Consider the following 22,581-nt stretch of genomic DNA (forward strand, 5'->3'; position numbering starts at 1 on the left):
AGGTTGTCAAGTGGACATGAGATATGTCGATGGATTGAATGGGCAAAATTTTGGAAGATGGAGTATAATGTGGGAAAATATGAAATTGTCCACTTTGGCAGGAAGAATAGAAAAGCAGTATACTATTAATTGGACAGAGATTTCAGAAGGACCGTTGTGCCCTGGTACGTGAGTCTCAAAATAATTGGTTGGAATTATACCTATCATAAAGGAAGATGGTGGTGGTTGTGGGAGGTCAATCATCTAAGTCTCAGGACATCACTGCTGAAATTCCTCAGAGTAGTGTTCTAGGCCCAACCATCTTCAGCTACTTTAACAATGACCTTCCCTCCATCATAAGGTCAGAAGTGGGGATGTTCGCTGATGATTACTGCACAATGTTCACAATTCGCGGCTCCTCTGATACTGAAGCAGTCCTTGCCCGTATGAGTCAGGACCTGGGCAATATTCAGGCTTGCGTGGTCCAAATATTACTTTCCAAATATGACTTTCCACTTGCCAGGCCATGACTATCTATAACAAGAGAATCCAATCATCTCCCCATGATATTAGATGACATTATCATTGCTGAATCCCCCACTATCAACTGTTAGGAAAACAAAGATAGTTTTAAGGGATTTATATTTGCATTGGTAAATATCAGAAATAAGGTAAAGTTTTAAGTGGGTTTAATTTGATGTTTCTGTGCCTGGAAGGGTAAAACCAGATTCATGCTGGACAAAGGTATTTGTATGAGTGGGGGTTGGTTAAGTTCCAATTATGTTTCTATTGTGCTTGTAGAGGGCTATGGCCTGATGAGTAAATAAATAGGCCAGGCGAGGTATGTGGTGTTGCTTAGCAACTGGTGCATTGTAAAGTAGAGAAACATTCAAGTTTTTAGCTGAATTTGTGGATAGTTAAAGACGGGCTGGAATTATCCGGCCATTGGGATTCTTTATCCCACTGGCAGTGCATCCCAGCCTGCAGGTTTCCTGGCGGCTTGGGGTGGCTTCAATGCAATGAGAAATCCCATTGACAAGTGGCAGGAAGAAAGAATCCCGCCCGAACAGCATGCACCGAGAAACGGGTGGCTGGGGGAGCGGAGAATCCCACCCAGGATCTCCAAGTGAACATCTTAACTCTGCCAGAATAAAGATTCAGACCGAATGTAAAGTTCCAATCCAGATAACCAGGGAATTGGATAGAAAGAGTATTTGAGGTGATTGGAGTTAAATGAACAGAGATCAAGGTACTGTTCAGAAGGATTCAAGGAGGAGTGAACAAAGTGTCCTGAGAGACAATCGCAGTTACTAGATTTAAAGTGGGACATCAACCCTTCAAAGGTAAAACAGACATCTGAGGCCATTTTAATACAGTTTGCACAGCAGATAAGGCGAAGAAATCTTAGTGTGAAATCCTAGACTCAAACTGCTGTGACAGGTGGAATGGAAGCTTTGTTTAAAAGTGTCATTTGGAAAACCTGCTCTGGATTTTAGAATGCAAACTGCCAAGAAGCGTATTTTAGGGAGTGGAGTTTGGAAACTCTCATGTGACTTGTCTGGGGGGATTCGGAGGCGACATCCACAACATTCATTTGGCATTGAGTGGAGAGTGTATTTTCCCATAGTCATCAGGTACGCTTGAAATGCACTTCAAAATGAGACCATTGTAGCTTAAGATAATTGGTGTGATCCTAAAACCTGTGTGTAATTGTTAAGCAAAAGGGGTGTAAAGCAGTCTTGTATAATAAGCCAACATTTCATGTTTAATAAATATTGGCCACGACTTCCGGTTGCGGCTATGCCGAGGTAGGTTGCAGGTTCAGCAGCTCCCGCCGGGAACGGACTTTTGGGCTCTTCAGAGAGGCCTCAACGGCAATTGTTCGAGGGCTTCCAGTGGGGGAAGGTGACAGCAAGGTCCCCCCGACATTATATGGATTGAACCAGGAGTGGAGCAGTTAAAAAAAGTGATCCTGGTGCAGCGTAAAGTGCGAGGGAGGAAAAGCAAGATGGCGGCAGGTGGAGACCAAGCAGCGTGGGCGCAGTGGTCGCAGGAGCGGTAGGAGTTTCTTAAACGCTGCTTTGAGGAGCTGAGGACAGAAATGCTGGTGCCAATGAAGGCGGCGATTGAGAAGCTTGTGGAGACCCAGAAGGACCGCATATGACAGGGGCGAGGTTGAGTAGGTTCTTTGGGGTGGAGGACAGATGTGGGAGGTGCTCGGGGAGCCCGGCAAATCACATCCATATGTTCTGGTCGTGCCCAGGGCTGGATGTGTTTTGGAGGGGTTTTGCGAGGACTATGTCCAAGGTGGTGAACGCCCGGTTCAAGCCGAGCTGGGGATTAGCATTATTTGGGGTATCGGACGAACCAGGAGTGCAGGAGGCGAAAGAGGCCGGTATTCTGACCTTTGCGTCCCTGGTAGCCCGACAGAGGATTTTGCCACTGTGGAAAGATGCGAAGCCCCCTACTGTGGAAGCTTGGATCAATGACATGGCAGGGTTCATCAAGCTGGAGAGGATAAAGTTTGCCTTGCGAGGGTCTGTGCAAGGGTTCCTCAGGTGGTGGCAACCGTTCCTAGACTATCTCGTTGAGCGTTAGGAGGAGGTCAGCAGCAGCACAGGGGAGGGAGGTGGGGGTTTCTTTTGGGGTGGCGTTTGGGTGAAGGTGTTTTCTTTTTCCCCCTATTTGTGTTTTTAAATGTTTTTAAATGTTATATGGGGGGTTATTGTATATGGGGGAAATCCAATGTATAATTTCTGCTTGGTTTAAAAGAATATATATTTTATTAAAATTTTTCAAACAAAAATGTTTCTGTTTTTACAACTCAACAAGGGATTATACATTAACTGGTAAATAACATTATTTAAATAATATAGTGAACTAACAACAACTACTAAAAAAAAAAAAGGAAAAACAAATAGCAAAAACACAAAATAGTGCTCCCCCCCCCCCCCCCCCCCCGGGTTGCTGCTGCTGTCATTTCTATCTTTTCGTTATCGTTCCGCAAGATAGTCAAGGAACGGTTGCCACCGCCTGGAGAACCCCTGAGCCGATCCCCTCAATGCAAATTTTATTCGTTCCAATCTTATGAACCCTGCCATGTCGTTTATCCAGGCCTCCAAGCCTGGGGGTTTCGCTTCCTTCCACATGAGTAGAATCCTACGCCGGGCTACTAGGGACGCAAAGGCCAAAATATCGGCCTCTTTCGCCTCCTGCACTCCCGGCTCTTCCGCAACCCCAAATATAGCTAACCCCCAGCCTGGCTTGACCCGGACCTTCACCACCCTTGCCAAATTACCCTTGCCAACCCCCCCCCCCCCCCCCCCAAGAACTCATGCAGTGCCGGACACGACCAGAACATGTGTGTGTGGTTCGCCGAGCTTCCCGAGCACCTCCCACACCTGTCCTCCACCCCGAAAAACCTGCTCAGTCTTGCCCCCGTCATATGTGCTCTATGTAGAACCTTAAATTGAATCAGGCTAAGCCTGGCACACGTGGACGAGGAATTTACCCTACTTAGGGCATCAGCCCATAGCCCCTCCTCAATCTCTTCCCCCAGCTCTTCTTCCCATTTTCCCTTCAGCTCCTCATAATTTCTGCTTGTTGTGTTCTTGTTTTTATCATCTTGTTTGGGGAGGGGGGGGTGGGGGGTTGTTGAAAAATTTGAATAAATATATTAAAAAAAAAAAAAAAAAATATTGGCCACGATCTACCGAGCTCGTCGTGCCCAACACGGGGCATGACTAGGCTGTGCCTCTCATGAGATTTAACGGCCTCGTTATGCCTCGCGAGCTGGATCCCACTCACAATGGGCGGGATCCAAATTTGCATTTTCCAGCGTGCTGTCACGCTCCCTTAAATATGTTCTTGCTGGAGTTGCCCAAGGCTGAGCAAGCACCATTTCGCCTTTATTCTCCATGGAGAATCCTGCTGCCCGGGCGTCTTGTTGGGCAATCTTGTTGGGCCTGGTTCATGTCAAGTTTATATAGTTTGCTGCCTGGGAAAACAGGGCATCCGTGACCTCACTGACGCACTTGTGGGCTATAGCTTGAGATGTCTCTCAAATCCCCACTCAAGCCCTGGAGTGACCCTGAGGCGTAAAGGTTCACGGCAGCGGTGACCTTTAAGGCCGATGGAACTAGGTATCCTCCTTCACGTGGTTCCAATCCCGCGAGGATGTGGCACAGGTGCCGCACTGTCCCCTTGTTTAGACGGAGCCTCCTGCAGCACACACTGTCCATTATCTGCTCGAAAGACCAGCAATGCCTGTACATCTTGGGCTGTCGACGACCTCCCGCTTTGCGCCCCTCCCTGACCTGATGGGCAGCGAATCCTCTGGGTGTGGGGAAGGGCCTTGCACATGGGCCGCCGCCTCAAGTCTCAACGCTGCTGCTGCCGCCTTCTCCAGCGTCTTGCTGCCTGGCATGCCAGCAGCACCATGAGAATAGCCTCCGCAGGGTCCCATATATCATATATCCCATGTAATATCAGGATGGAATTGGAGAGAGTGTGAGGCATGCCTACCCATGTAGGAGCTGTGAAGTGCTCACTTCACTGCGATTGCCAATTCCCTATTAATAATGGCGTGTCCAGAGGCCTCCACGCTTAGTGAGAGTTATGGGTGATTGGTGGGACAGATGGGCTGGGATTGCCCCCATCATGGGTACACATGATCCAGGGGATGGCATCGCGACCTGTGGGTGCTGTGACCATCACCATCATCTTGACAGCAATTAGGCATGGGGAATATATGCTGGCCCAGTTAGCAACACCCACTACCTGTGAAAGAATAAAAGAATGTTGGTCTGCAGATACAGCAAGTGATTAGGAAGGCAAATGGGATATTGGCCAGGGGGAATGCCATATAAAAGTTGGGAAATTATCCTGCTAGACTTTGGTTGTTACTAGAGTCCAAGCAGGTTGGTGAAGTCAAAACCAAGGCATGAAATGTTTTCTTTAGAGTTTATTGACTTTATTCAGTTTCATGGGACAGCCCAACTATCCCCTATTTTACTCTTTTTTTTTTTAATGATAAAACCAATAATCAATAAATTAAACAAAAATAAATAGCCCCTGATAGGGTACTGTAACTAAAATAAAACAGCAAAAAGAAAATTAACAAATTTAATGCAGTTGGTGATCCCTCTTTGAAAGGTTCCCTTTGGGCCAGCGCTTTTAGAATGACTATAATAGGAATAATCTGTTTTGAGGTATTTTGTTTCCTGTGCTGGGTTGGGGGGAAGACTTAAATAGTAATGTCTTTACCTGTTAGCTTAACAATATAATTAAAATACAATTAATATTGGTGAGACCGCACCTGGTGTACTGTATACAGTTTTGGTCATCTTGCCGAAGGAGAGATATATTCGAAGCAGTTAGAAAAGGTTCACTAGGCTGATTGCTGGGATAAAGGAATTATTTTGAGAAAATTTGTGCAGGTTGGGCCTGCATCCATCGGAGTCCAGAAAAATAGGAGGTGGTCCCATCTTGTGTAACACCTAAGATTGACTTGGTGGCTTCTGGCAGACTGTTTTCCCCTTGGGTGTCTAGAATTAGGGGCACAGCTTTTAAAAGTTGTGTGTCTCCCATTTAGGACTACAATAAGGAGAATTTTTTTTTCTTTTGGAGGGTTGTTAGTCTGTAGAATTCTCTTCCCCAGAAAACTGGAAGCTGGGTCATTGAATGTACAGAAAGCTGAATTAAATTTTGATCAACTAGCGTTATGGGAGATAGACCAGAAAGTGGTGTTGAGACTACAATGGGAGAAGCTGTGATCTTATTGAATGGTGGTGTGGGCTCAATGAGCTGAATGATCTACTCTTCCCAGTTCTTGTGTTCCAATATTGAGTTGTAGGTATTTCATGCATCCTTGACTTTTTAGACCTATAAGATTCACCCTAAAATTGGATACAATGAGGACCAATTTCTCCCTTATACCTTTTTTAAACATTATTCTGACATTGGCTTCCCTCCGTCTTCAACTCCACAACTTGGTATTCCCCTAAAGTAACACTTTTTTCACCCCCCACCTCCCACCTTGCCTCCCAAAAGAGAAAGTAGAATTAAGCTGGATTTGTTGTTGTTATTAAGTGATAGAATTCCTCATCACTCTTGTTCCTTGCTCATTTTCCCCATAAAGGAATAGCATGTAGGTCAGCTCGTTTTCCCCATAAATGGCATGTAGGTCAGCACAATCAAGTACAAACATGAATAATGGTCAGAGGTACAAGAGAATGGTGTAATAATGGCTATGCTATTGAATAGTGCCCTCCGAGTAAATGTGGTCAGGAGAGGAGGGTTGTCAATATGCATGGACAAAAAAAATTAACATTTATTTTACTGGAGTTAATTGAGCAAGAAGTGATTGTTTCTCTGCAATGTAAATTATGTGGTTTGTCCATTTCAGCCTACAGGGGATTACACTCTGCATTTATGTAATACTGTGCTGAAACAGCTGAACTAATGAAATTAATTCCCTCTGTAATTGTTGGATTAATATTTTGTTTTAATTTAAACATATTGAATTTGGGTGAAAATGCTGTTAAGACACATGGGAGGGTGTAATTAGGTAACCATTTTCAGTAATACTTGCTCATTTGGCACAGGGTTCAAATACCTGTTGCCATGCTCATTGTAATGTTCAGTGACTGCATGGTAGCTAACATAGAGCAAGGCCACGTGAGTGTTAACAGCTTGTAATATATTGATGATTACAATCCATTTCCTTGTTTATTTCAAAAGAAAATGAATTTTATTCATTATTAGAAACATAGAAAATAGAAGCAGGAGGAGGCCACTTGACCTTTCGAACCTGCTCCACCATTCATGAGCATGGCTGATCATCAAATTCAATACCTATAGCTATATCTAATTCCTTCTTGAAATTGCACAAAGTGTTGGCCTCCACTACTTTCTGCGATAGTGAATTCCACAGATTCACCACTCTGGGTGAAGAAATTTCTCCTCATCTCGGACCTCAAAGGTTTACCCCTTATCCTCAAACTATGACCTCCTAGTTCTGGACTCCCATCACCATTGAGAACATTCTTTCTGAATCTACCCTGTCTAATCCTATTAGAATTTTGTACGTTTCTATGAGATCCTCTCACTCTTCTAAACTGCAATGAATATAATCCTAATTGATTTAGTCTCTCCTCATCTGACAGTCGCGTCATCCCAGGAATCAGCCTGGTAAACCTTCGCTGCACTCCCTCCATAGCAAGAGCAACCTTCCTCCGATAATGACACCAAAACTGCACACAATGCTCCAGGTCTGGTCTCGCCAATGCCCTATACAATTGCATTAAAGCATCTCTATTCCTATACTCAAATTCTCTCGCTATGAAGGCCAACATACCATTAACCTTTTTTACTGACTGCTGTACCTGCACGCTTACTTTCAGTGACTGATGCATGAGGACACCAATGTCTATCCACCCCTCAGGGCAGCACGGTGGCGCAGTGGGTTCGCCCTGCTGCCTCACGGCGCCGAGGTCCCAGGTTCGATGCTGGCTCTGGGTCACTGTCCGTGTGGAGTTTGCACATTCTCCCCGTGTTTGCATGGGTTTCTCCAGGGTCCCAGGTTCGATTCCCGGTTTGGGTCACTGTCTGTGCGGAGTCTGCACAGCCTCCCCGTGTCTGCGTGGGTTTCCTCCGGGTGCTCCGGTTTCCTCCCACAGTCCAAAGATGTGCAGGTTAGGTGGATTGGCCAAGTTAAATTGCCCTTAGTGTCCAAAATTGCCCTTAGTGTTGGGTGAGGTTACTGGGTTATGGGGATAGGGGGGAGGTGTTGACCTTGGGTAGGATGTTCTTTCCAAGAGCCGGTGCAGACTCGATGGGCCGAATGGCCTCCTTCTGCACTGTAAATTCTATGAAACCCAAAGATGTGCAGGATAGGTGGATTGGCCACGATAAATTACCCCTTAATTGGAAAAAATGAATTGGGTACTCTGAATTTTTTTATTTTTAAAGAGTATCCACCCCTCAATTTACACCCGTTCAAATAATCTACCTTCCTATTTTTGCTACCGAAGCGGTACATCCACATTATAATGCATCTGCCATGCATTTGCTCACTCACTCAGCCTGCCTAAATCCTGCTGAAGCAAATTCTCCTCACAGCCTACCCTCCCATCCAACTTTGTATAATCTGCAAATTTGGAGATAATACATTTAGTTCCCTTGTCCAAATCATTAATCTATAATGTGAACAGTTGGGGTCCTAGCACAAATCCCTGCGGTACCCCACTAGTCACTGCCTGCCAATCAGAAAAAGACCCATTTATTTCAACCTTTTGCTTCTCGTCTGCTAATCCACTTTCTATCCATCTCAAGATATTACCTGTAATATTCGCTTTAATTTTACATATTAATCTGCTTTGTGAGCACTGGTCGAAAGCCTTCTGAAAGTCTAAATAAACCATCCACCAGTCCTCCCTGGTCAACTCTACTAGTTACATCTTCAAAGAATTCTAGTAGATATGTCAAGCATGATTTTCCGTACATCCATGCTGACTTTGTCTGATTACACCACTGCTTTCCAAATGCTATGCTATGAAATCCTTGATAATGGGCTCCAGCAACTTCCCTACTAACGATGTTGGGTTCACTAATCTATAGTTCCCTATTTTCTCTCTACCTCCCTTTTTGAATAGCGGGGTTACATTCACTACCCTTTAATTTGTAGGAACCGTTCCAGAGTCCAAAGAATTTTGGAAAATGACCACCAATGGATCTACTATTTCTAGGGTCACTTAATTTCAGAGCCTGGAGATTTGTCCGCCTTAAATCCCATTAATTTCCCCAAACTTTTTCTTTACGAATACTAATTTCCTTCAGCTCCTCACTAAAACTTGTGTTTCTCAGAATTTCCAGTGCATTATTCATGTATTCCTTTGTGAAGACAGAAGCAAAGTACGAATTTAGTTCCTCAGCCATTTCTTTGTTCCCTGTTATGAATTCTCCTGTTTCTGATTGTAAGGGGCCTACATTAGTTATTAATCTTTTTCGTGGGTGGCACGGTAGCACGTGGTAAGAAAAAAAAAACCTTTATTGTCACAAGTTGGCTTACATTAACACTGCAATGAAGTTACTGTGAAAAGCCCCTAGTCGCCACATTCCGGCACGTTTTTGGGTACACAGAAGCTGGTACGGGAATTGAACCCGCGCTGCTGGCCTTGTTTTGCATCACAATCCAGCTGTCTAGCCCACTGAGCTAAACCAGCCCCTTGCCATATTGCAATTGAGACCCCCTCAACTTGTTTCCCAGGATTTTTAAACTACAATATTTATACTTGCCTCAATCTTTCTAACCTTCTGAACCCTTCATGCTTTTAAAACCCAACTTTGTCATCATTTAACCACTGCTTCTGGATTTGCTTTAATTCTTTCAGCCTGTCTAACCTTGATGGTACCTTGCATTGAACTTCGATCACTGATGTTAGGTTTGTAATTGCATTCATGCAATTCTGTTCTTAGATAATTTCCTGTATACTTAGATATTTCATAACATATTTCCACATGTACCATAATTTCTAGGAGTAATATTAAGTCGATATGAGGCAAATTGTAATGTAGTGTCTGTGACCCTGCATAAATTATGTTCATTTATGCAGCGCCTCTTGCACATTTGTGTACTCTGTAATATTGTACTGTTCATACATACTATAAAAAGGATATGTTTCTTAAATTTGACCAAAAATAAACTAAAACTAGGCTGAAAATATACACTAATCAACCTAGCAATAATTTTAAAAGGGCAACAGTGTTTAGATGGTCTGAATCTTCATATGTTGGCTATAGCAAGCTGTCAGTAACTTGAAAATTGTTCTGGCTCTCTTCGGTCTTCTAATAGTTGTAACATCTGAGCAACTTTAATTCTGACACGCATTGCTAGCTGGAGTGTGAAATGTCTCAATTTCAGTGACTCCCAATTACAAAGTAGTGGCATTGCTGTTCTTGAACAGGATCTTGCAGAATAATTAACCAAATGTCTGAAGATTAGATGGTTTTGTTCATGTATCGAACATGTGGATTTGTAACATGACAAATGTAGCCTAGATATATTGTGACTTTTTATGAAAATCTATTGTCTATTTGTCAATATAATCATTTAGGGGCTGGTTTAGCACACTGGGCTAAATCACTGGCTTTTAAAGCAGGACAGCAGCACGGTTCAATTCCCGTACCAGCCTCCCCGAACAGGCGGCGGAATGTGGCGACTAGGGGCTTTTCACAGTAACTTCATTTGAAGCCTACTTGTGACTAAGCGATTTTCATTTAATTTCATTTTCATGTGTACTCACCAGTACCTTGTTCAGTTGCATTAAGATTTCCCTATTATATTCCAACCCCCTTGAAATAAGAGCAAAGAGCCAACAAGCGGTTTTCATTTTCATAGAAGTACATCCTTCACATGGAATTTTAAAACTTATTTTTATTTAACTTAACTATCACCCATCAGTTTGTGAATACTTTTAATGGATTGGTCCTCGTCCTCAAAGTCATAGTTCTGCTTTTTGACTGGAAGTATCTATTTTTGGGGATGGGGGTGTACTAAAAATTGGAGAACATTCTCCATTTGTCCTTTAGAAATTCAGGCAGCTCATTTACAGCTAGTTTCATGAGTGGTAACTTATTGTGTTCAAACATTGTGGGCGGTACTGTGGGGCAATGGTTAGCACTGCTGCCTACAGCGCTGAGGACCCAGGTTCGATCCCGGCCCCGGGTCACTGTCAGTGTGGAGTTTGCACATTCTCCCCCTGTCTGTGTGTGTTTCACCCTCACAACCCAAAGATGTGTAGGTAAAGTGGATTGGCCACGCTAAATTGCCCCTTGATTGGAAAAAAATAATTGGTTACACTAACATTTTAAAAAAAAACATTGTTTGAAGCGTTTGGTCTCCAGCAAACACCAACTGTATAATAAAGCTACAGTCTACATTGTTTTAAAGTTTGAACAATTATTGGGATGCAATCTTTGATGTTAAGCCTACACAAATTTTTGCAACCCATACTGAACTGAAAGACCCAAGTTTGAATCTCCTCTCACGTTGATTTCCACCAGTTACAAGCAGACTGATGATTCAGAAATTCAATTAGGTAAACTGAAGGTTAAGCTTCGGCAAAGTGCCAGCTGGCAGGAGGAAAGCTTAGCTAGTAGTGCATCTCAGATCATTCTTCAGTACTAATTAAATACAGAATAGGACTAACTGAGGCAATTGAAAAATCCTCTCGTCCTCCTCATCTGCCATCTAATTTAGATGGCCTTATAAATACCCTGGTAAACTATAATTTATTGAATATCAAAGAATTTTGACATGCCTGCTGGCACTCCTACACATTTAATATGTTTCTCTGTGATCAAATGTTTTCCCTGCTGTAGCTGTTGTTGCCACATAAAAGATTTTTAAAAAGGGGAGTAGGCCATTTTGCCCTTCGAGTCCACTCCACCATTCAGTAAAATTGTGGCTGATCATCTATCAATGATGCATCTTCCTGCACTATCCCCATATCCTTTGATTCCCTTAGTATTCGCAAATCTACCGACCTCCAATTTGAATATACTGAGCAGCTACAGTTACTCGCAGTGTAGAATTGCAGAGTTTCACAATCCTTCGATTGAAGTGAGTTCTCCTCAATCCAATCCTAAATAGTCAACCCCTTATTCTGAGACTGTGTTCTAGTTCCTATTTTAGACTCCTAGGCCTGGAAAATATTCACCTAACCTGTCTAGCCCCGAAAGAAATTTTACATATTTAATGAAATTACTTTCCATTCTCCCAAACACTAGGTATTTTCTTGCGTCAATCCCCTCATCCCAGGAATCTATATAATGAACCTTTGTTGCACTTCCTCTAAAAGTAAACAGAACAAAACTGTATACAATACTTCTGGTATGATATTACCAAGACTCTATATAATTGTGGAATGTGCTCTTTTCTCTTCATACTGTAATCCCTTTTATAAAAAGGTCAATGTACTATTTGATCTGCTAAATGTTTGCTTTCTGTAATTCATACACCAGGCCACCAATGCCCCTCGATATAGCAGGATATTCCACCCTCTGCTTTTACCAGTGGATAATTTTCCATTTGCCACTAAGTGGCTTGAACCCTTTTGCAGTCTCTTGTGTTCTTCTCACATCTAACTTGCACACCTAACTTCGTATCTATTGTCAGCAAACTTGGATACATTGGACCAGGGGTTTTCAAACTCAGGGTTGCGACCCACCTTCGGGAGGGTCTCGGCGCTCGGTCGCAGCGTTCCTGATTGCAGGAAGAATGCCCAATGGCTGCAATTGTGTGGTAAACCAGTGTATTGGATTGTATTGTTACATGCCAGCGGCTCCTCCCCTCGGGCTCATGTATAAAGATGGCAGTTCGGGATCAGAGGCCAGGAGACTTTCTGTTTAGTGTATTAAAGCCTCAGTTACGTTCACTACTCGTTGTGTGTTCATTGATGACATATCAATTTAATACACTAAACATCTAATATGAATTCATCACTCAAGCCTGATCGCCTGGAGCTGGACCCACAGGCAGCCGACGCCACTGCAACTTTCGAGCACTGGCTAAGCTGCTTCGAAGCGTACCTCGGATCCTTCACCGAAGACTTCACCGACCGCAAAGAAGCAGATCCTCCATGCACGGGTGAGCCCGCAAGTCTTTCTTCTCATCAGGGGCGCTTCCTTGTATACAGAGGCGATAATGCTGCTGAAGGGACACTATGTTAAGTCTGTGAACGAGGTGTATACGAGGCACCTTCTTGCCACGAGATGACAACCACCTGGGGAGTCACTAGCAGAATTCCTGTGGGTACTCTGCTGGAGCAGTGACTGCCAGGCGGTATCGGCTACCCAACACGCGGAGCTGTTGATCAGGGACGCTTATGTCGTGGGCATGAAATCGAGCTACATCCCCAGCGATTGCTAGAAGGGGGTACACTCGGTCTCCCAGAGACAGTGCGGCTCTCAAACTCGCTGGAGGTGGCCGACCAGAACATGGAGGCCTGCACCTCCGCTGCCACGCCACCCGCCATGTGCGACCCGTGGGCGCCACCACCTTCGATTTCGGCCGCCACTTGTGACCCATGGGGTCGCCATCTTTAACGCCATTTTGTACTTGAAATAAAATGAAATGAAATAAATCGCTTATTGTCACAAGTAGGCTTCAAATGAAGTTACTGTGGAAAGCCCCTAGTCGCCACATTCTGGCGCCTGTTCGGGGAGGCTGGTACGGGAATTGAACCGTGCTGCTGGCCTGCCTTGGTCTGCTTTAAAAGCCAGCGATTTAGCCCAGTGTGCTAAACCAGCCCCTTGGCAACCAGTTGACTTGAACTTCACACCCGCCACGCGTGACACATGGGGGCAGCCATCTCCGATACCACCCGCCACGCACGACTCATGGGGGCTGCCATCTTGGGACCACTCCGCAGCCTCCCGGGAGCCCTGCTCACCCGATCGTACACTGGCCGCCGCTACCTCCGACCGGCCTACCCATCACCTTCTGAAGCTCTCCTCCATCACGCTCGACCAGTCCCGGCCTCATCACCTCACAAAATTGACGATGACCGTCCAGATCAACAGGCACGAGACGGCCTGCCTTTTTGACTCCGGGAGCATAGACAGCTTCATACACCCAGATACGGTAAGGCGCTGCTCCCTCCCAATCTTGCCCGCGGCCCAGAAAATCTCCCTGGCTTCCGGATCACATGCAGTAGAAATCCGGGAGTACTGTGTCGCGACCCTTCCTGTACAAGGCGTAGAGTACACTAACTTCAAACTCTACATCCTTCCCCATCTCTGCACTGCCCTATTACTGTGGTTCGACTTTCAGTGCCACGTCCAAAGCCTTACTTTAAAGTTCGGCGGACCCCTGCCCCCCCTCACCGTCTATAGCCTCGCGACCCTTAAGGTCGCCCCACCCTCGCTCTTCGCTAACCTCACCCCGGACTGTAGGCCCGTCGCTACTAGGAGCAGACGAAACAGTGCCCGGGACGGGGCCTTTATCAGGTCGGAGGTCCAGTGACTTCTACGAGATCATTGAGGCTAGTAACAGCCCCTGGGGAGCCCAAGTGGTGGTCGTCAAGACTGGGGAGAAATGAAAATCGCTTATTATCACGAGTAGACTTCAATTAAGTTACTGTGAAAATCCCCTAGTCGCCACATTCCGGCGCCTGTTCGGGGAGAGCACTGGATGGTCATCAACTACAGTCAGACCATCAACCGGTACACGCAGCTCGATGCGTACCCCCTCCCCCACATATCTGACATGGTCAATCAGATTGCACAGTATCGAGTCTTCTCCACAGTTGACTTGAAGTCCGCGTACCACCAGCTCCCTATCCGCCCGGAGGACCGGCAATACACTGCCTTCGAGGCAGATGGCCGCCTCTACCACTTCCTCAGGGTTCCCTTCGGCGTCTCCTCACGAGCGAACAACGGAGTCCTCCCATCAGAAGCAGCGGCAGAGAGTAGGCCACATGTTCCATACGCTGACGTCTCGTGTGTTCTGATTGCGAGAGCGTTTCCTCCATTTTTCAGCTGCCAGCATTGCTGGTGTGAGCGCCAGGGACTAGTGAACAATCCACGAAGAAGAAGCTGAAAGCAGGAAGAAAGCAGCATAAAGATGATTACTTGAGGTATGGGTTAATTGTGCCACTGCAAATCCGGATTAATAGTTCAGGTGTGTTATATGCAGGGAAGTACTGGCAAATGAAAGTTTAAAACCCTCAACTTAAAAGACATTTGAAGGCTACACAACGGCGAGTTTGTGGACAAACCTCTTTTATTTTTCCAATGACGAAGTGAGATCTTAAATCATCAGCTGAAGTCATTATCAGAAATGTAACATTGAATAACAAAGCAAGTGAGATTGTGAGAATGAGGCAGGCCAACTTGTGGTAGTACCAGGTATTGCGGTACCTAAGAGGCTGTTGACCATTGGTTAGACCCAGGAGTCTACAGTTGGCTGTTGTATGTAGCTCTGCCCTGACAGGCGGAGTATAAGAAACGGTGCCGTCCCAGCAGCCTTCATTTTCTGTACCGAAGCTGCTGGGGAACAAGTTCTAGTAGATTAAAGCCTTCAGTTATGGAATCACTTTGTCTTGAGTGTAATTGATCGTGCATCAATTTAATCTACTAGAATTAAGCTGGAAGGATGGATCTCCGAATCAAACTGGAGTGCCTTCAACTCAGCCCCCACGCGGAGAGCTCGGCTGTAATATTTGAACACTGGATGGCGTGCTTTAAAGACTACCTCGAGACGGCCGGAGGCACCCCCACAGGAGGACAGAAAATGCATCTCCTGCGCTCAAGGGTCAGCCCTGCGATCTACCCCCTTATCGAGGAGGCGGAGAACTATGATGCCGCGATCAAACTGCTAGAAGGACATTATATCCGCCCTGTAAATCAGGTCTACGCACTTCACCTGCTTGCAACTAGACGGCAAAGCCCCGGGGAATCGTTGGAAGATTTCTACCGGGCGCAACTGGTGCTGGGCCGAAACTGTGGCTGCCCGCAAGTTTCGGGGAGCGAGCGCACGGAACTTTTAATCAGGGATGCTTTCGTAGCAGGTATGAGCTCCTCAGATATCCGCCGAAGACTCCTAGAAAGGGACACGTTCCATGTTCGGCACCACTATTTTGAAACGCCTGATGAGGCATGATAGAGACTGAAAAGTTGGACTCAAATTGAGGGTTTGTCGTGGGGGGATGATTACTGTGTTTACGGCGTTTGGGGAATGTTCTTTTTCTTTTTCTTTGAGTGCTGGGTGGGGATGGGTGAATGGATTTGATGTGGGGGCTGTGGGAGAGTGTGAGCGTCGGTGTTGGAGGGGCAGGGCCCCACGGAGGCAGGGGGGGGGGTGGAGGGCCGGGGATGGGGAGTTGGGGTAAGGCCGCAAAAAGGAGCTGCGCCAGAGGGGGCAGGGCCAGGGCCGGCTCAGGAAAGCGCGGGCTTTTTCCCGCGTTAGGGAATGATGGGGGCGGGGCCGGGGAGAGGAGCGCACTCTGATTGCCAAGAGGGGGGGATCCTCACACTTGGGGGGTCGATGGAATGGCGGGAGAGGCCAGGGTCAGCAGGAGTCAGCTAACTTACGGGAGTGTCATGGGGGGAGCCCAATAGCTAGATGAGGATCTATCGGTGCGGGGGGGAGGACTGGGTTGCTGCTGCATTGGCCAAAGGGGAGCTGGAAGTAGGAGAGGTAGTCGGGGCGGGGGTCCGCCGCCGGGGGGACTGGAGGGTACGGGAGGCGCGGTCACGTGGCTGGCCTAGAAAAGGAGATGGCTAGTCGGGGGGGGGGGGCGGCACCGGGGGTGGGCGGCGGCACGGGGGTGGGGGGGGGGCGGCGGCGCGAGTAGCCCCCCAATCCAGCTGATAACTTACTTGGAATGTGAGGGGCCTGAACGGGCCGGTCAAGAGGGCCCGGGTGTTTGTGCGCTTAAAAGGACTGAAGGCAGACGTGGTTATGCTCCAGGCGACACACTTGAAGGTGGCAGATCAGGTTAGGCTGAGAAAGGGATGGGTAGGGCAGGTCTTTCATTCAGGGCTGGATGCAAAGAACAGAGGGGTTGCAATACTGGTGGGGAAGCGGGTGTCGTTCGAGGCACTGAATATTGTAGTGGATAATGGAGGTCGATATGTGATGGTGAGTGGTACGTTGCAGGTGGTACTGGTGAACGTATATGCCCCGAATTGGGATGATGCCGGATTTATGAAACGCATGCTGGGTCGGATTCTGGATCTGGAGGTAGGAAGCTTGATAATGGGGGGGACTTCAACATGGTGCTGGACCCAGCACTGGACCGTTCTAGGTCCAGGACGGGTAAGAGGCCGGCTGCGGCCAAGGTGCTCAGGGGGTTTATGGACCAGATGGGGGGAGTGGATCCATGGCGGTTTGCCAGGCCGCTGGCCAGGGAATTTTCCTTCTTTTGCCACGTCCATAGAGCGTACTGCCCGATAGATTTTTTCATTTTGAGTAGGGCGCTAATCCCGAAAGTGGAGGGAACGGAGTATTCGGCCATAGCCATCTCTGACCACGCCCCGCATTGGGTGGAGCTGGAGTTGGGGAGGAGAGGGACCAGCGCCCGCTGTGGCGCCTTGATGCGGGACAGTTGGCGGATGAGGGGGTGTGCGCGCGGGTTCGGGGGTGTATTGAAAGATATTTGGACGCCAACGACAACGAGGAGGTGAAAGTGGGGGTAATCTGGGAGGCGTTGAAGGCGGTGGTCAGGGGAGAGCTAATCTCCATTAGGGCCCGAGGGGAGGGAGAGGGAGAGGTTGGTGGGGGAGATTTTAAGTGTGGACAGGAGGTACGCAGAGGCCCCCGAGGAGGGGCTACTTAGGAGCGACGGAACCTCCAGACGGAATTCGACGTGTTGACCACTGGGAAAGCAGAGGCACAGTTGAGGAAAGCCCAGGGGGCGACGTACGAGTATGGGGAGAAGGCGAGTCGGATGCTGGCAGATCAGCTTCGTAAGAGGGAGGCAACGAGGGAGATTGGTGGAGTTAAGGATAGAGGGGGCAATACGGTGCGGAGTGCGGTGAGAATAGACAAGGTATTTAGGGACATCTATGGGGATCTGTACAGGTCTGAGCCCCCAGTGTGGGAGATGGGGTTGCGACGATTCCTAGATCAGCTGAGGTTCCCGAGGGTGGAGGAGGAGGAGGTGGCTGGTTTGGGGGCGCCGATTGGGCTGGAGGAGCTGGTTAAAGGATTGGGGAGCATGCAGGCGGGGAAGGTCACGGGGCCGGAAGGGTTCCCGGTTGAATTCTACAGGAAATACGTGGTCCTGCTGGGCTCTTTGCTAGTGAGGACTTTTAATAAGGCGAGGGAGGGGGGGACCTTGCCCCCGACAATGTTCAGGGCGCTGATTTCTTTGATCTTGAAGCGGGACAAGGATCCATTGCAATGTGGGTCGTATCGACCGATCTCGCTCCTCAATGTTGACGCTAAGTTGCTGGCGAAGGTGCTTTCTACGAGAATTGAGCACTGTCCTGGGGGTGATTCATGAGGACCATACGGGATTTGTGAAGGGTAGGCAGCTGAATACTAATCTGCGGAGGCTCCTCATAGTGATTATGATGCCCTGGGTGGAGGGGGAAGCAGAGGTAGTGGCAGCTATGGACGTGGAGAAGGCCTTTGATTGGGTGGAGTGGGAGTATCTTTGGGAAGTGTTGCGGAGGTTTGGGTTCGGGGAGGGGTTCATCAGTTGGGTCAGGCTGCTATATAGAGCCCCAGTGGCGGGTGTGGCTACGAACCGGCGGAGGTCGGAGTACTTTCGGCTGTACCGGGGGGACGAGGCAGGCGTGCCCCTTATCCCCCTTGTTGTTTGAACTGGCAATTGAGCCACTGGCCATGGCACTGAGGGAGTCCAGGAAATGGAGGGGACTGGTCCGGGGGAGAGGAACACCGGGTGTCGTTGTATGCTGACGACCTGTTGTTGTATGTGGCGGACCCAGTGGAGGGGATGGCAGAGGTCATCGGATCCTTAGGGAGTTTGGGGACTTTTCGGGGTATAAACTCAACGTAGGGAAGAGTGAGCTGTTTGTGGTGCATTCAGGGGACCAGGGGAGGGGGATAGACGAGCTAACGCTGAAGAGGGTGGAAAGGAGCTTTCGGTACCTAGGGATCCAAGTAGCTAGGAGTTGGGGGGCCCTGCACAAGCTCAATTTGACGCGATTGGTGGAGCAGTTGGAGGAGGATTTTAAAAGATGGGATATGCTGCCACTCTCGCTAGCGGGTAGGGTGCAGTCGGTCAAAATGACGGTCCTCCCGCGGTTTCTCTGTGTTCCAGTGCCTTCCCATTATGATCTCCGAGGCCTTTTTCAAACGGGTAAGCAGGAGCATCATGGGATTTGTGTGGGCGATTAAGACCCCGAGGGTGAAGAGAGTGTTTTTGGAGCGTAGCAGGGACGGGGGGGGGGGGGGGGGGGGATGGCGCTGCCAAATTTGTGTGGCTATTATTGGGCAGCCAATGTGGCGATGATCCGTAAGTGGGTAATGGAGGGAGAGGGGGCGGCGTGGAAGAGGCTAGAGATGGTGTCCTGTGTTGGCACGAGCCTGAGGGCGCTGGTGACGGCACCGCTGCCGTTCTCGGCGACAAGGTATACCACGAGTCCGGTGGTGGCGGCGACGCTGAAGATCTGCGAGCAGTGGAGGCGACACAGCGGCGAGGTGGGAGCCTCGGTTTGGTCCCCGATTCGGGAGAACCAACGGTTCGTCCCGGGAAGAATGGATAGGGGGTTTCAGAGCTGGCATCGGTCAGGGATTAGAAGAATGGGGGACCTGTTCATCGATGGGACATTTGCGAGCCTAGGGGCGCTGGAGGAGAAGTTTGGGCTATCCCTGGGAAACGCTTTCAGGTACATGCAAGTGAAGGCGTTTGTGAGGCGGCAGGTGAGGGAATTCCCGCTGCTTCCGACACGTGGGATTCGGGTGTGGTAGTATGTATTGGGGGTCATGTGGGACTGGAAGCCCTAATGTCATTGGCTGACAGATCCCGGGTCCTGGTTGGCCGTTGACCTCAAGCTCCGCCCTGAAGGCGGAGTATAAGAAGCTGGAGTCTTCCCCTGCAGGCCAGTTTACTATCGAGCTGCGGGGGAACAAACACGCTTAATAAAGCCTCATCGACTTCACTCTATTCGTCTCATGGAGTCTTTGTGCGCTACATCGGGACAGGGTGATTTCGCGTGTATGCGTTGGAGAATGCAAGGTTTCGGCGATTTACCAGGAGCTGAAGGAAGAGGAGGAGGCCTCGGTGGAGGAATTAAAGGACAAGTGGGAGGAGGAGCTTGGGGAAGAGATAGATGAGGGTCTGTGGGCTGATGCCCTGAGTAGGGATAATTCTTCCTCCTCTTGCGCCAGGCTCAGCCTAATACAGTTCAAAGTTACACACAGAGCACATATGACAGGGGCGAGGTTGAGTAGGTTCTTTGGGGTGGAGGACCGATGTGGGACGTGCTCGGGGAGCCCGGCAAATCACGTCCATATGTTCTGGTCGTGCCCGGTGCTGGATGGGTTTTGGAGTGGTTTTGTGAGGACTATGTCCAAGGTGGTGAACGCCCGGATCAAGCCGAGCTGGGGATTAGCATTATTTGGGGTATTGGACGAGTCGGGAATGCAGGAGGTGAAAGAGGCAGGTATTCTGGCCTTTGCGTCCCTGGTAGTCTGGCAGAGGATTTTGCTACTATGGAAAGATGCGAAGCCCCCTAGTGTGGAAGCTTGGATGAATGACATGGCAGAGTTCATCAAGCTGGAGAGGATAAAGTTTGCCTTGCGAGGGTCTGTGCAAGGGTTCTCCAGGCGGTGGCAACCGCTCCTAGACTCTCTTGCGGAGCGGTAGGAGGTCAGCAGCAGCAGCAGCCCAGGGGACGGGGGGTTTCTTTTGGGGTGGTGTTTGGGTGAAGATGTTTTTTTTCTCCCTATTTGGGCTTTTAAATGTTATATGGGGGGTTATTGTATATGGGGGAAACCCAATGTATAATTTCTGATTGTTGTGTTCTTGTTTCTTTTTGTTATGGGGAGGTTGTGTTGAAAATTTGTTGAAAAATTGAATAAATATATATATATTTTTTTTTAAAAGGTTTGCCTTCTGCTTCATTGCAGGACTGTTACAAATTGTCGTTTAACTCCTCTCTTTTCAGGCAGAAGCCCAAAAAGAGGAGATTTTTTTTTTGTTCTTTTTAATGTATCCCATTCTGTTATAATGCTTTATGCAACAGATCAAGAGATTCCTCACAATATCATCCTGGGACAGGAAAAACTAGGTTTTTAAAAAAAAAAAGAGGCCAATATATTCAGTAAAATGCCTCATCGCACAGTTTACAGCCAATTGAGCATCTGTCTTCTGCCCTAATCCTTCTCTCATCGAATTGATGGCTGGAATTTTCTTGCTGACGGGATTGTCCAGTCCTGCCAACAGCAAACCCCCACTGGCGTCAAGGATTGCACCGGACGGGCAACCTCGTTGACAGCTGCTGCCACCAGTCAATGATGGGCCACCTCCACCACCGCAAAACACTGCATGGTGTGGTGTTTTGAGCTCATTTATACTGTTTGCTTCGGTGGCCTTTCCTGGTAACTTCATTTCATTACTTTTATTTGGATGAATTGTTACATTTAGCATTCGTGATTTATCCAACACCATATTTCAACAATGGGTCATGCCTCCTGCTTTGGTCATTAATCATTTATTTTGGAACCTTGTCAGAAGCTTTAAGAATCCCTATTCATAACATGAACTGCATGACCCCTGAACAGCAATTTAGTAATATATTTGTCAAACTCCAGTAGATTGGTTTGATATGATCTCTTTTGTTCCTGAATTAATGTTAAACGGTCTTAGTAAATTTCTGTTCCAAGGTTGTGTGAACAATTTTTCCTTCCATAGCAAGTATAAGCTTTTTATCTCTATGTATATATTTAGATTTTTTTTTTTAGCAATTGTTTATACATTAGACACTTCCTAATCATAAACTTTGAATTTACAATATCATGGGTACCGTGCAGTAATAGTTATGTTACTGGACTGGAAATCCATGACCTGGACTATTAATCTCAAGCCAGTTCAAATGCAGTGAAGGCAGTTTGAAAGTTTGGATTCTGTTTTAAAAGAATCTTGAATATAAACCTGGTATCAGTAAGAATGACCATGAAGCTGTCAGATTATCATAAAAAACAAACTGGTTGACTAATAACCTTTTGAGGAAAGACATCTGTCCTCCTTACCTGGTGTGGTCTGTATGTGACTTCAGTAGGCACAACATCGAGGGCTGAAGAGTCTGTGCTGTACTGTTCTATGTTACACACCAAATGTTTGATTCTTAATGGCCTGTTGAAGTGCCTTCATTAGGCCCTCCGTTGCATCAAAAGAACACCATATGGACTTCAAATGACTTGAAAGTAAAGTGCACCACTGCCTTCTCAGGGCAACTACAGATGAGCAAATGCCCGCCTTGCCACACCTGAAAATTAAATTTAAAATTCACTCATTACTTTAAAAGCCTTACTCGTTTCTTCCCCTCCTTCTAAAATGGTAGGCTATTTGCACTAGCTGAAGTAATATAATTTTCCTCCAGTTGGTGAAAATTACAAATATTAGCAAAGAACAAGCATTTGAACAACAACCTTGTTCGTGGCTAAAGCAGGGCTAATGAGGGGGAAGATTTCATCATCCTTTAGCTGTATGATTTTCAATACAGTGGGTAGTACTGTTGCTTCACAGCTCCAGGGTCCCAGGTTCAATTCTCGGCTTGGGTCACTGTCCGTGTGGAGTCTGCACGTTCTCCCCGTGTCTGCGTGGATTTCCTCCGGGTGCTCCGGTTTCCCCCCACAAATCCCGAAACACATGCTGTTAGATAATTTGGCATTAAATTGCTTCACAGCTCCAGGGTCCCAGGTTCGATTCCCCACTGGGTCACTGTCTGTGCGGAGTCTGCACGTTCTCCCCGTGTGTGCATGGGTTTCCTCCGGGTGCTCCGGTTTCTTCCCACAGTCCAAAGATGTGCAGGTTAGGTGGATTGGCCATGCTAAATTGCCCTTAGTGTCCAAAATCGCCCTTAGTCTATGTTCTAATAGTGTAGATGGGCTTTAGAGTGGTTTCA

At 47.4% G+C, this 22,581-nt stretch overlaps 1 protein-coding gene across 4 annotated transcripts in view; it reads left to right on the forward strand.

The window, feature by feature from the left end:
• Positions 1 to 22,581, forward strand: part of rc3h2 (ring finger and CCCH-type domains 2) — a 193,627-nt gene that overhangs the window by 36,840 nt on the left and 134,206 nt on the right. The gene's annotated exons all lie outside the window — the stretch shown is intronic.

Source organism: Scyliorhinus torazame, chromosome 22 (genome assembly GCF_047496885.1).
Source record: "Scyliorhinus torazame isolate Kashiwa2021f chromosome 22, sScyTor2.1, whole genome shotgun sequence".
Taxonomy (NCBI): Eukaryota; Metazoa; Chordata; class Chondrichthyes; order Carcharhiniformes; family Scyliorhinidae; genus Scyliorhinus; species Scyliorhinus torazame.